The sequence below is a fragment of the Amphiura filiformis genome, chromosome 13, assembly GCF_039555335.1.
Source record: "Amphiura filiformis chromosome 13, Afil_fr2py, whole genome shotgun sequence".
NCBI lineage: Eukaryota > Metazoa > Echinodermata > Ophiuroidea > Amphilepidida > Amphiuridae > Amphiura > Amphiura filiformis.
In genome coordinates, this window is record NC_092640.1 from 56,427,369 (window position 1) to 56,437,707 (window position 10,339).

The 10,339-nt window shown below is 39.3% G+C and overlaps 1 protein-coding gene and 1 non-coding gene across 2 annotated transcripts in view; one reads left to right on the forward strand and one right to left on the reverse strand.

The window, feature by feature from the left end:
• LOC140168561 (soma ferritin-like) overlaps positions 1-10,339 on the reverse strand; it is a 122,841-nt gene that overhangs the window by 84,446 nt on the left and 28,056 nt on the right. The gene's annotated exons all lie outside the window — the stretch shown is intronic.
• On the forward strand, positions 5,002-5,108 carry LOC140168807 (U6 spliceosomal RNA). Its single transcript, XR_011861263.1, has one exon. It is a non-coding gene; the product is annotated as a U6 spliceosomal RNA (small nuclear RNA).

A 10,339-nucleotide genomic window follows, 5' to 3' on the forward strand; every position in this document is an offset into this window, starting at 1 on the left:
GCAAGAAAAGCCTATCTGCACTGGCTGCAGGCCCGGCGCAAGGGATTTATAAGTGGTGCGGCGCTAGAAATATACTATCCAATTCGAGCGTAGTGAGCGACGCGAGCGGAGCGCCTAACGGCGTAGGGTGCAGGGGCGCTTTTAGGGCCCCTGGAAATTTTTTTGTTTCTGGATGCGCTTAGAGGCCATTTCCTGTTGTTTTTTAAACAAAATTGTGGATATTCTAGACTTAAGTTAACACCAAAATAAGGTCCCGGTTGCGCGAGAATCACGAAAAAAAAATCACTCTATTATAATTTCCCCCAATTTGCAATGGTAAATATGCAGATTAAGAACTTCACATTGTAAAACCCGGGAAAGGGGGGGGGGGTGCCGCTGAGAATTTGAAAGTAGACCCATCAATATATACAAAGTGACAAGGGCGGATCCAGGACTGCTTCCCCCGGGGTGCTTTAAAATAAAATATCGTATATGTAAAAAAATGTATGTGAAGCGAGCATCGTATCGCAGGGGGGTGTCTGAAGGGGGATGTGCCCCCCTGAGAAGTAAGAAACTTTTGCAAAATGAAGACCTAATTGAAGCGATTTGGTGGACCATTTGTCTTTATTAGTGTGTAAAATTTTAGTTTGAAAAAACCAACAATTTGTGAAATGACATGGCATGAAGCCTTTCGTGGACAAGTTTTCCCTATTGTTGTAGGCCTATGTTTAAACATAAATGGGCAAATGTTGAAAGCAGAAGCGAAAATGGACACTTGTTTATCCACTACGCAAGGGGGTGTCTGAGGGGGGATATCAAGTTCCCCCTCGGAGCTGAGAAGTTGGAAAATTTTGCAAAATGAAGACCTAATTGAAGCGATTTGGTGACATTTTGGCACTATTAGTATGTAAAATTTTAGTTAGAACATGTTGAAAAAGCCGAAAGTTTTCCCTATTATTGTCGTCTAGTGACTTTGGTGACCCGCAGTAATTTGCACATGCTTTTGGTACGAGGACCCGCCTTCAAGTAATGCCTAAAATAATCAGGCCTATATTATAGGGCCTACTTCCGATCGATGTGCGGTTTTTTAGGCATGGACCTACTCAATTACGTGCAATTTAACTTTTTCTCTCCTCCCCCTTACCTAAATCATTAGCCTTCAACTACCCTTCACAAAGCGGTCGTCAATAGCGGTCAGCTAGCGGTCGAATGCCATGTGACCGCTAGTTATTATAGCGGTCATATATAGTATTCTGTAGTGAAAAATTAGCCTTCCTATTCGACTACCCTTCGACTACCCTTCGTATGAGGCGAATTATGCAAATGAGCCACGCTAACTAATGGTCGACCACTAGTGGACCAGTAAGTCGAATGCTATACTAATGGTCGACCAGTAAGCCGAATACTAGTAGTGACCAGTAGTATTAGCGGTCGACCACTAGCGGACCAGTAAGCCGAATGCTATACTAATGGTCGACCAGTAAGCCGAATACTAGTACTGACCAGTAGTATTAGCGGCCGACCACTAGTGGACCAGTAAGCCAAATGCTATACTAGTGGCTTCCACCAGTAAACCATAGTATTGACCAGTAGTGGTGCGACCATTAAACAGGACCATCCAGTATAGCAGAATGCTATACTACATGTAGCATAGGATACATGTAAGCTGAATGGGGGTTGGGGTGTGTGTGCATGAGGGGTGCTTGAGGTATACTGATGGTCAAGGACTTTTTTCCCACCAACTGAGGACTTCCAAAAGCTGTGGACATCACTGGTGCTACTACACCTCTTCTGGCATAACAATAGGGGGCACCATGGGGCAGTAATTGATGACCCCGTGTCCGAAGAATCTCCCCAGAATGTCCTTAGTCACAGTTTATATTTTCATGCAAAACAAACAGCTTGTAAACAGTAAACACAGATGAATGGGGACATTTTCCTGGTCTAAAATGCATCAAACAGGGACATTTGAGCACCGGGATGTTCCCAGTTGTAGAGTTGTAGTGATAAAAATGACCAGTGTTAATTAAGATGTCCCCAGTTGTCTGGGGGTGTAGGATATACCCGATTGTAGGTTTCAGACACGTGTCCCCAATTTACACACACAAATGTCCCTAATTGATGCACAAATGTTCACAATTGGTGATTAGGCTAGAATTATATCTATGTGTGTCCCCTTTTGACAGTTTCAGGCACACGTTCCCAATTTACACATGTTACAAGACAGGGTGGTGGGGGCGTATGTGCAATTTACCGACAAACATAAGGACATGCACATGATATTTCACATTTAAACAATTGCAATGGGAGACCGTCTTCAGTTTCGGAGCACAAGCACAATTGCATGTATCCGTAAGTCATGCATTTGCAAGATACCTCTATCATGCATTAAATATACTGTCCGCAGTTGCTAGGTAAAATTGCATTTCATACATGTAAAAGTGTCCTCAGTTTGTCAATTGAATGCAGTTTCAGACGTCAGCGCTTGCATAGTCCTCATGTCCACGCTTGAATAACACTCGGGTGTGTGTATTGATCAGGGTTTCCTTAATGCCAAATGAGGACACACACCAGATGTTTCCAAAAACAAGGATCTATACATGCCACGAGGGATTGTATGACTGAAGGGGGCACATCCCCGAAATGCCACCCTTCTGCATCGTGCAAGCATGACTGGCAGCGCTGATGCACCCTTTACTTTCTAATTTCAAATCTTTTGACAATATATATCATTCCAAACAATTCAAAAAATGTTCCCAGCCGGAGGCCTGTATGATATATACATGTAGTATATTAGTACATTCCTCCATGAAAATCTTCAGCAAGTAGCCCGTTTTTTTACTGGGAAAAAATTAACTGCATATACGGGATACAGTATGTAATAATTATTAATAAATGCCTCAATATAATCTCCTCCTTGCACTAGACCATTCCCTATTTCAAGAAACTGCCAGCATAAAAACTTATAGTTACATCAAATATATTTTAAGCTTACCTACATACTACATTATCCATGCATGTAGCATTTTTGTTTGCACACAATTACTATATGGATCACATAATTCAATTGCCAAGCAACATCCCAATAATTTGTACAATTAATGCCTGTAATACAGCTAAAAACATCAAAAAACAAGAGTCCCATATCATCTCTGCATTCACACCAATTCAAAATGGCAGTTATAAATATATTCCCATCATGCTCCAGTCCTTGACCCTGGGGTCGACCATTAAGGAATTTAGTTGAAGGGTAATATACTTAGAAAATTTTCCTTCTTGTTGAGAATACTAAGCCACTTGGTCTGAATGGTAGTTAAAATCTATGAATAGTAAGAGGAAGGGTAGTTAGCGGTCCTTACTATTCAGGAAAATCTTACACTAATGGTCGTACTACTATTCGAGGGTCTTGAATAGTAACGACCGCTATCAATACAGTATTATTAGAGTTCGAATGGTAGATGAATAGTTATCGAAGGGTATCTTAGCCTTCCTGTTTGGTAAGGCTCCTTTTTTTTTTTATAGCTTTCCCCCTTTCTCATTTCCTCTTTTTGTGGGGGGAGGAGGGCCCGCCCCCTAAACCGCGCCTGCTGTAAAGTTATGACCAATACGGGGGTCCAGTGTGTTGGAAGGGGCAGCGTCCCCCGTTGCCTAGGGAAATTTTGCATTTCTGAACTCAATTCACCCGATTTGGTGCATACTTTTCCTTTCTTTCTTTCTTTCTCTCTTTCTTTCTTTCTTTCTTCCTTTTCTCTCTCTCTCTCTTTTTTTTTTTTTGCTTTGCTCAAAACTGGTGCGGCGATCGCCTGACCTGTCGCATAGGTTGCGCCGCCCTGGCTGCCAGGTATCACATACCATGTGAACAATATAGAATGCACAAAATAAATGGTCAAATTGTCTATAGGGCAGCTATTGCAGATAGGCCTTTCTTAATCAAATGAGGAACAGTATATTTTGCATAATGAATTGGAAATGCAATTTGTGAAAATGGAAGTGTTTAATAATACATTGGAATAATAATATATTCAAATTAAAATTGAAGGAAAAAAACACTAAAATGGAAATTAGAACTATATTTTGCTGGAATTTGACACTTGTGCTTTTGTGAAAAGTATGGATTTTGGAATATTGGAATAGATTAAATTACATTAAAATTCAGGAAAAAGCAAAACATGTAAATGTAAAGCAGAAAATGTAAATGCATGATTTATTAGGACTGAGACTGTTAAAACAATTGCTTTGGGATTATACATTTTTATTGTTATAATAATATTTTACCTTTTTTAAAGCGGGACTTTTTCAAAATTACCAATCAAGTCTGTCAGTGCTATTAGGAATACATACACAGTTACACACTAAATTGGTAGGACATGAAGCAAGTCTATCAGGGCTATAATAAGAATACAGCAAGTTGCATAAATTGGGAAGACGTGAATCAAGTCCAAAAGAATTAAGTCAATCACAGCTATTAAGGAATACATAGCACTAAATTTGTATGGCATGAATCAAGTCCAAGACTTGAATGAAGTCCATCATGGATATAAAAGTATACATAGAAAGTTACACACTATGTTAGCATTAGCGGGACATGAATCAAGTCCAGGACTTGAATGAAGTCTAACATGAGCACTGCGCAGCAGTTCAGTGTTTGCACTACTATTTATAGATCTTATCAATTATTGATCGCATGATCGGCTGTTTGTCTCTACTGCCCTCTCGGGACTGGCAATACTCATGAATATTAATTAGCTTGCAAATAAATTTTAAAATGTTGACGTAAATATTGCTATATGGCAGGATATTATCAATTTAGGAAGCAAATTTAAATAAAATATTTAAAAACAAGATTACTTATCAAATCACACTCTTAAATATTCATTATTTAATAACTGAAAATAGTCTGCTCTTGAGAGAGCCTTTGCTGTATTTTGTAATGTTATTTGAGTTTTAAGATTATAAACACCACGGAATTCAGATGCAGTATAAATTGCAGCTATATATAGACCTCATCCTCACCTTAAAGTCGTGCTTGCTTCGGCAGCACATATACTAAAATTGGAACGATACAGAGAAGATTAGCATGGCCCCTGCGCAAGGATGACACGCAAAATCGTGAAGCGTTCCATATTTTTTTTGCTTTTTTACAAAAATATAAAAGCATATTCCATTAATGATTAATCTGATTTTTGTCCATATTTCATATTTATTCCATATACATACGGTACATTCTTAAGTGGACCTTTAAGCAGGTTGAGTAAATTTACCTTCACTTTTTAGAGTGTATTATTATTTTTTATATTTTTAAAAATATTTTAAAAATATTCCCAGACAGAAATCTCCAGTGGGCCTACATTTTAATGTAATACCAATAGGCTAATAGCCAGACTGTAAATCATGCAGAACTGGCATATTTACTAAGTACTATAGTTTTCATGTAACTTAAAAACTATAGGCCTTTGGTTGTAACTGGAATTTAAATTTGGAAATACTATGTGGATCCAAAAACACTTGACTGTATGCAGTGAAATGCCAGCCACCCAAATACACATAGTTTTAAGTTAGGACTGAGCTGATAAGATCATAAATCTATATGCCTATAAATAACTGGATAAGTTATGACAGGGTATAATCTGACTGGCATAATCAGTTCAGAGCAAGACTTATCCAGATTTAATAAATCACAAATACATACAGTGCATTATATAAGTGTGCACTCATCCATCCATCCATCACACTTGACAGCTTATACCCATACATGACCATGATCATGATTATCATCATCAATAAACTATCTGTATTTGGGTGGCTGGAATTTCACTGATCACTGTTAAAGTGTTTTGGGTCAATTTGGTATTTCCAAATTAAAATTCCAGTAATGCATTGATATGACCTGGTTACAGGCGCAGCTAATCAGCTTTGCAGATCCCTGGCACCAGACAGCTCTGGCTTGCATGACAGTTTTAATAGGGACACCAATTAAGTGCATTGCAGTGTATACATATACCACTGCCAGCTTGGCAAAAAGGGGCACATGCCTAGTGATAGGCGCTAGGCAGTGTACACTGCACAGAACAGCACAGGGGGGTAGGCCACTGGGGTATAGGCATATTAAATCGATAGGGTATGTCAGTGGAGTGCGCAGCACATTGAAAGTGGGGGGGGGGGCAGGTTGTTCAGTAACAGTTCCCCTGAATGGAGTCTGATTAGGAGTGTAAGGTGCGGGCCAAATCAGTCATTTCGGGGGGGGAAATGACTGATTTCCCCAGAATGACCAACAAAAGTGGGGCGTGGCCCCCCCCTGCGCACGCCACTGGGGTATGTGTAGCAAATTCAAGTTGCGTACATGATATATAGAGAATTGGGACTTGCAGCTGGGGTGGGGCACTCAAGAAATACACTGTCCCAAGGGTAGTGCTAGGGTAGCCTATTGGAAAACAAGGTGGTGGAGGTTGCAAAGCAATCTGATCATGAAGATTTGGCTGCAAAAGGTAATATATAACCCGGGAGGGGTACTCAACTTTTCCCAATGACTCCAAGTCTTTAAAGTGTCATCATCAAAATGCAATAAAATAATGCAGAAACTTTCAAATTCTCTTATTTCAGCAAATTTGTATTATAAATTTGGTAAGAAAACAATTTTTGCTTCAGCCGCAAAAAAAAAATCCTACCCACTGAGACCCATTTTTACATTTGTTCATACCTAATGACCCCCTTCTTGTACATGTTGTCAAACAACATTTAGGCAGGCCTCTACTTCCTGAAGCCAGCGGGTACATCCATTACTCCTAAAGTTAAGTGCCCTCCAGGCCATGCCCATTAAAAAAACCTCATACATTGTAGTACAATTTTGTAACAAATTTTTCAATTTTAATATTAAATCCAACTGGTGCAAGTACAAATACTTTCAGTACAGATATAGGCAAGGGCATAGCCAGGATTTATTTTGGGGGCAGATTTTGAACAAGTGGACCTTCTCCCAAAATTTTGGACTTTAGCATAAAGAACCCAATTTTTTTGCTCGTAAATGGACAAAAGCATAACTTTTTTCCACCGGCAAAGTGGACCTTTCTGGCCTTTGGCAATAGGGGCTCCTGAATATTGACGCACATCCTGGTCACCCATTTTGAGTGAGTGCTCCCCTGCGTACTCCATATACATTGATATCAATGAACCCGGGGGGGGGGGTGTCACTCCCATTGTGGCCTGTACACCATCCGCGATAATGAAAACGCGTAAAAGGGTAGTTTTTTAGGTGGTAGGCACGATCTGCAGCGTGTCGTGTTTAGGGTGTCAAAACAATTGGAAAAAAGGGAATTAAATTTAGGGTATGAAATTTGATGCAAGGAGTAAAATCCCTGTTTAGGGTTCAAAACAGGCGTGTGTTACCTGTTTAGGGTATCGTTTTAGCAAAGGGTTAAATCCTTGTTTAGGGTGCTTTTCAAAGGTTGATTCAAAGGCAGATCGTGTACAGGCCACAATGGGAGTGATCCCCCCCCCGCAATGAACACCACAATAAAACAACTACAATTAAATGTATATTATATAATTCAATAACAGTTTATTTATCTTGTTTGTTTACAATGACACAACACAGGGACCCCACACTGGAGCAAGATCCCCAACAATGTTTGCTTCTGTGCTATACATCAAGTCTGGGGGAGGGCAAGCAATTTTTGGCAGGGGGCGAGCAATTTAAAATTTGCACAGCCCTCAATACTGATGGATACCAATCATTTTGATACACTGTAGAAACTGTCTACTGTGATCCGCATTGGGAAGTCGAAATCCGCATTACGAGTGGAATAATGGAAACTTTTTGGTCTCATAAAGTCTGCTATATTGTTGGTCTGAAGTGTATAAAAGTATCCATATTTAGAATGTCTTGATGAATCTACAAAATGTATCTGTGAGGTCGAATTTGGGCAAAAATGCTCATTTTTGGAGAAAATAAAAAAAACCAAAATTCTTAGTACTGATTTCAGTACTGATTTCCTAAGCCTTTTTAGAGCATTTTATTTTAAAAATGGGATATTCCAATGTGGGACAGATTGGACAAATTTTGGTACAGCTGAAGTATTGCTGAACATTGCCTTTTGTGCTTCCAAAATATTGCTTTATGATTTAAAAATAAAAATACAAAATATAATATTATCTCACAAATTATTAGTTTCTACAGGGTGTTCCTGAAAGAACTATCGTCGGAAACTGAACTGTTTGGGTACTTTAACGCATAAACCAATCATAACTAAATAACTGATGTGGTTGAGGAATGTATCAGCTATCAAATACTTTTTTGAATTTTGACAATTGACCACTCCGTTTTTGAAATAAAAGAATTTTACAAAACTACCTCATTTTCAGCCCTTTCCATGGAGTATCAATGACAATAGACGCCTCATGCGCTGATGATGCAGTGACTTGATTGGTATTTCATCTGTGGAAAGGTTTGAAAATGAGGGAGTTTCGTAAAATTCCTATATTTCACGAACGGTGTGGTCAATTGTCAAAATTCAAAAAGTATATGATAGCCGATTTATTTATCATCCACACCAGTTATTTAGTTATTTAAATGTGGCGATAAAATACCCATACAATTGAGTTTCAGACGATACAGTTCTTTCAGGGACACCCTGTACTACAGTCTCATCCCCAGAGTAAAACTGTCCCATAATGCATTGCATTTATAATGCAGAATTGGCTTATTTGCTGTCGTCGTGTGATGTCAAAATTAACTATTGCCAGGTCAACTGTTTCATGCTATCTGTTTTCGGAACCACAATCAAAATGATCGCAACAAAAAGTCATTGGGTTGCTAACAGGCGTGCTAACCAAGCGTGAACCAGGTAAAGTATGAGCGATTATGACATATTTACTACGACGGCAAATTCCTTTGTCTCCACAGAATAAATCTAGAACTACATTCTCATCCCAAGAGGTTAATTTCACACAGAAGTCCCTACTACAGTTTCATCCCCAGAGGCTACTTTTGATATAGCAGTCTCTACTACAGTCTCATCCCCAGAGGCTAATGTTGACATAGCAGATGCAGACTCTACTATATTCTCATCACCAGAGGCTAATTTTGACACAGAAATATCTACAACAGTCTCATCCTCAGAGGTCACCTTCACACCCACACTCTTCTGCCAAAGTCCCAAAATATGTTGCTCTACACGAGGATGTCGTTTCAAAAACAGCTTCCACCATGTTTTTCTTGGTCCGTCATCTTTAAATGGATGATTGCGTCCTTTTAAGCTTTTAGTCACAAATGATGCAATCATTCCTTGGGTTAGCGTGTAACCTTTTTTGGCATAAAGAATGATTTCCTTCTCCAGACGATCTTCTTCTTCCGCTGTAAGGAATGTCGTTCGTCCGAGTGGCACTCCCGGGGTTCCCTTACCAGAAAGTCGCATGTAAAGAGTCGGACGAGGGATTCTGAAGATTCGTGCCGCCTCGCTGATGGTGTATCTTTCTTCTTTGCATGCTTGACAAGCTTTAGCCATGTCTAACTCAGACCACATCCTTCGCTGCTTTAAACCCTGTGTACATTTATTATCATTAAACTTTGAGAAATTTCTTTTTACGTTTTGTTTACGCTTCCTGAGACTTGCGCCCTCTTTTGTTTGTGGTTTTGATTTCTTCACTTTCTTACATTGGGATTTCATCTGTATCAAAGCTGTATTTGGAAGACATGTGGGTGTAGTTGGGAGACAATTTGGGTGTATTTGGGAGACATTTGGGTGTATTTGGGAGACATTTGGGTGTATTTGGGGAACAATTGGGTGTATTGCAGTGTTTACATCAGCATTTGGTATAACATTATGCACTGCTCTGGAAATAAATATCGTTTGACTTTTGACACAAGATTTTGAAGCAGGTTGACTTTGTTTACAAGACTTAAGTGGAAGGTTATAACACCTGTCACGTTTTAGTTTTTCAATTCTGGTCACCAATGTACTATGCGGTATCCCGTACTTTCTTGCTGCTGCACGGACACCAAACTGGCCCATCCGTGTGGCCCATAAAGCTTTCTTCATATCCTTTTCCCGCCACTTTGTTCTACATGTAGATACACCTTCTGTGTTTCTAGAACAACTTTCAGTATTTTTAGACACTTTCTTCAAATCATTTTCCTGCCACTTTTTCTTTCTAACAAATGTGCTTTCTCCATGTATTTCTGGACAAGGTCTTAGGGGAATGTTTCCGGAAACACCTTCATTGTTTATAGAACTCTCAATGCTTGTAGAAGCTTGTATCTGGCACTCAACACTAGAGGAACCAACCATATCATTAGTTGAATCTGCTGTTACATTACTAATGGAGTACATGCTATATTCTGATGAAGTCAATGTATGATCTCTGC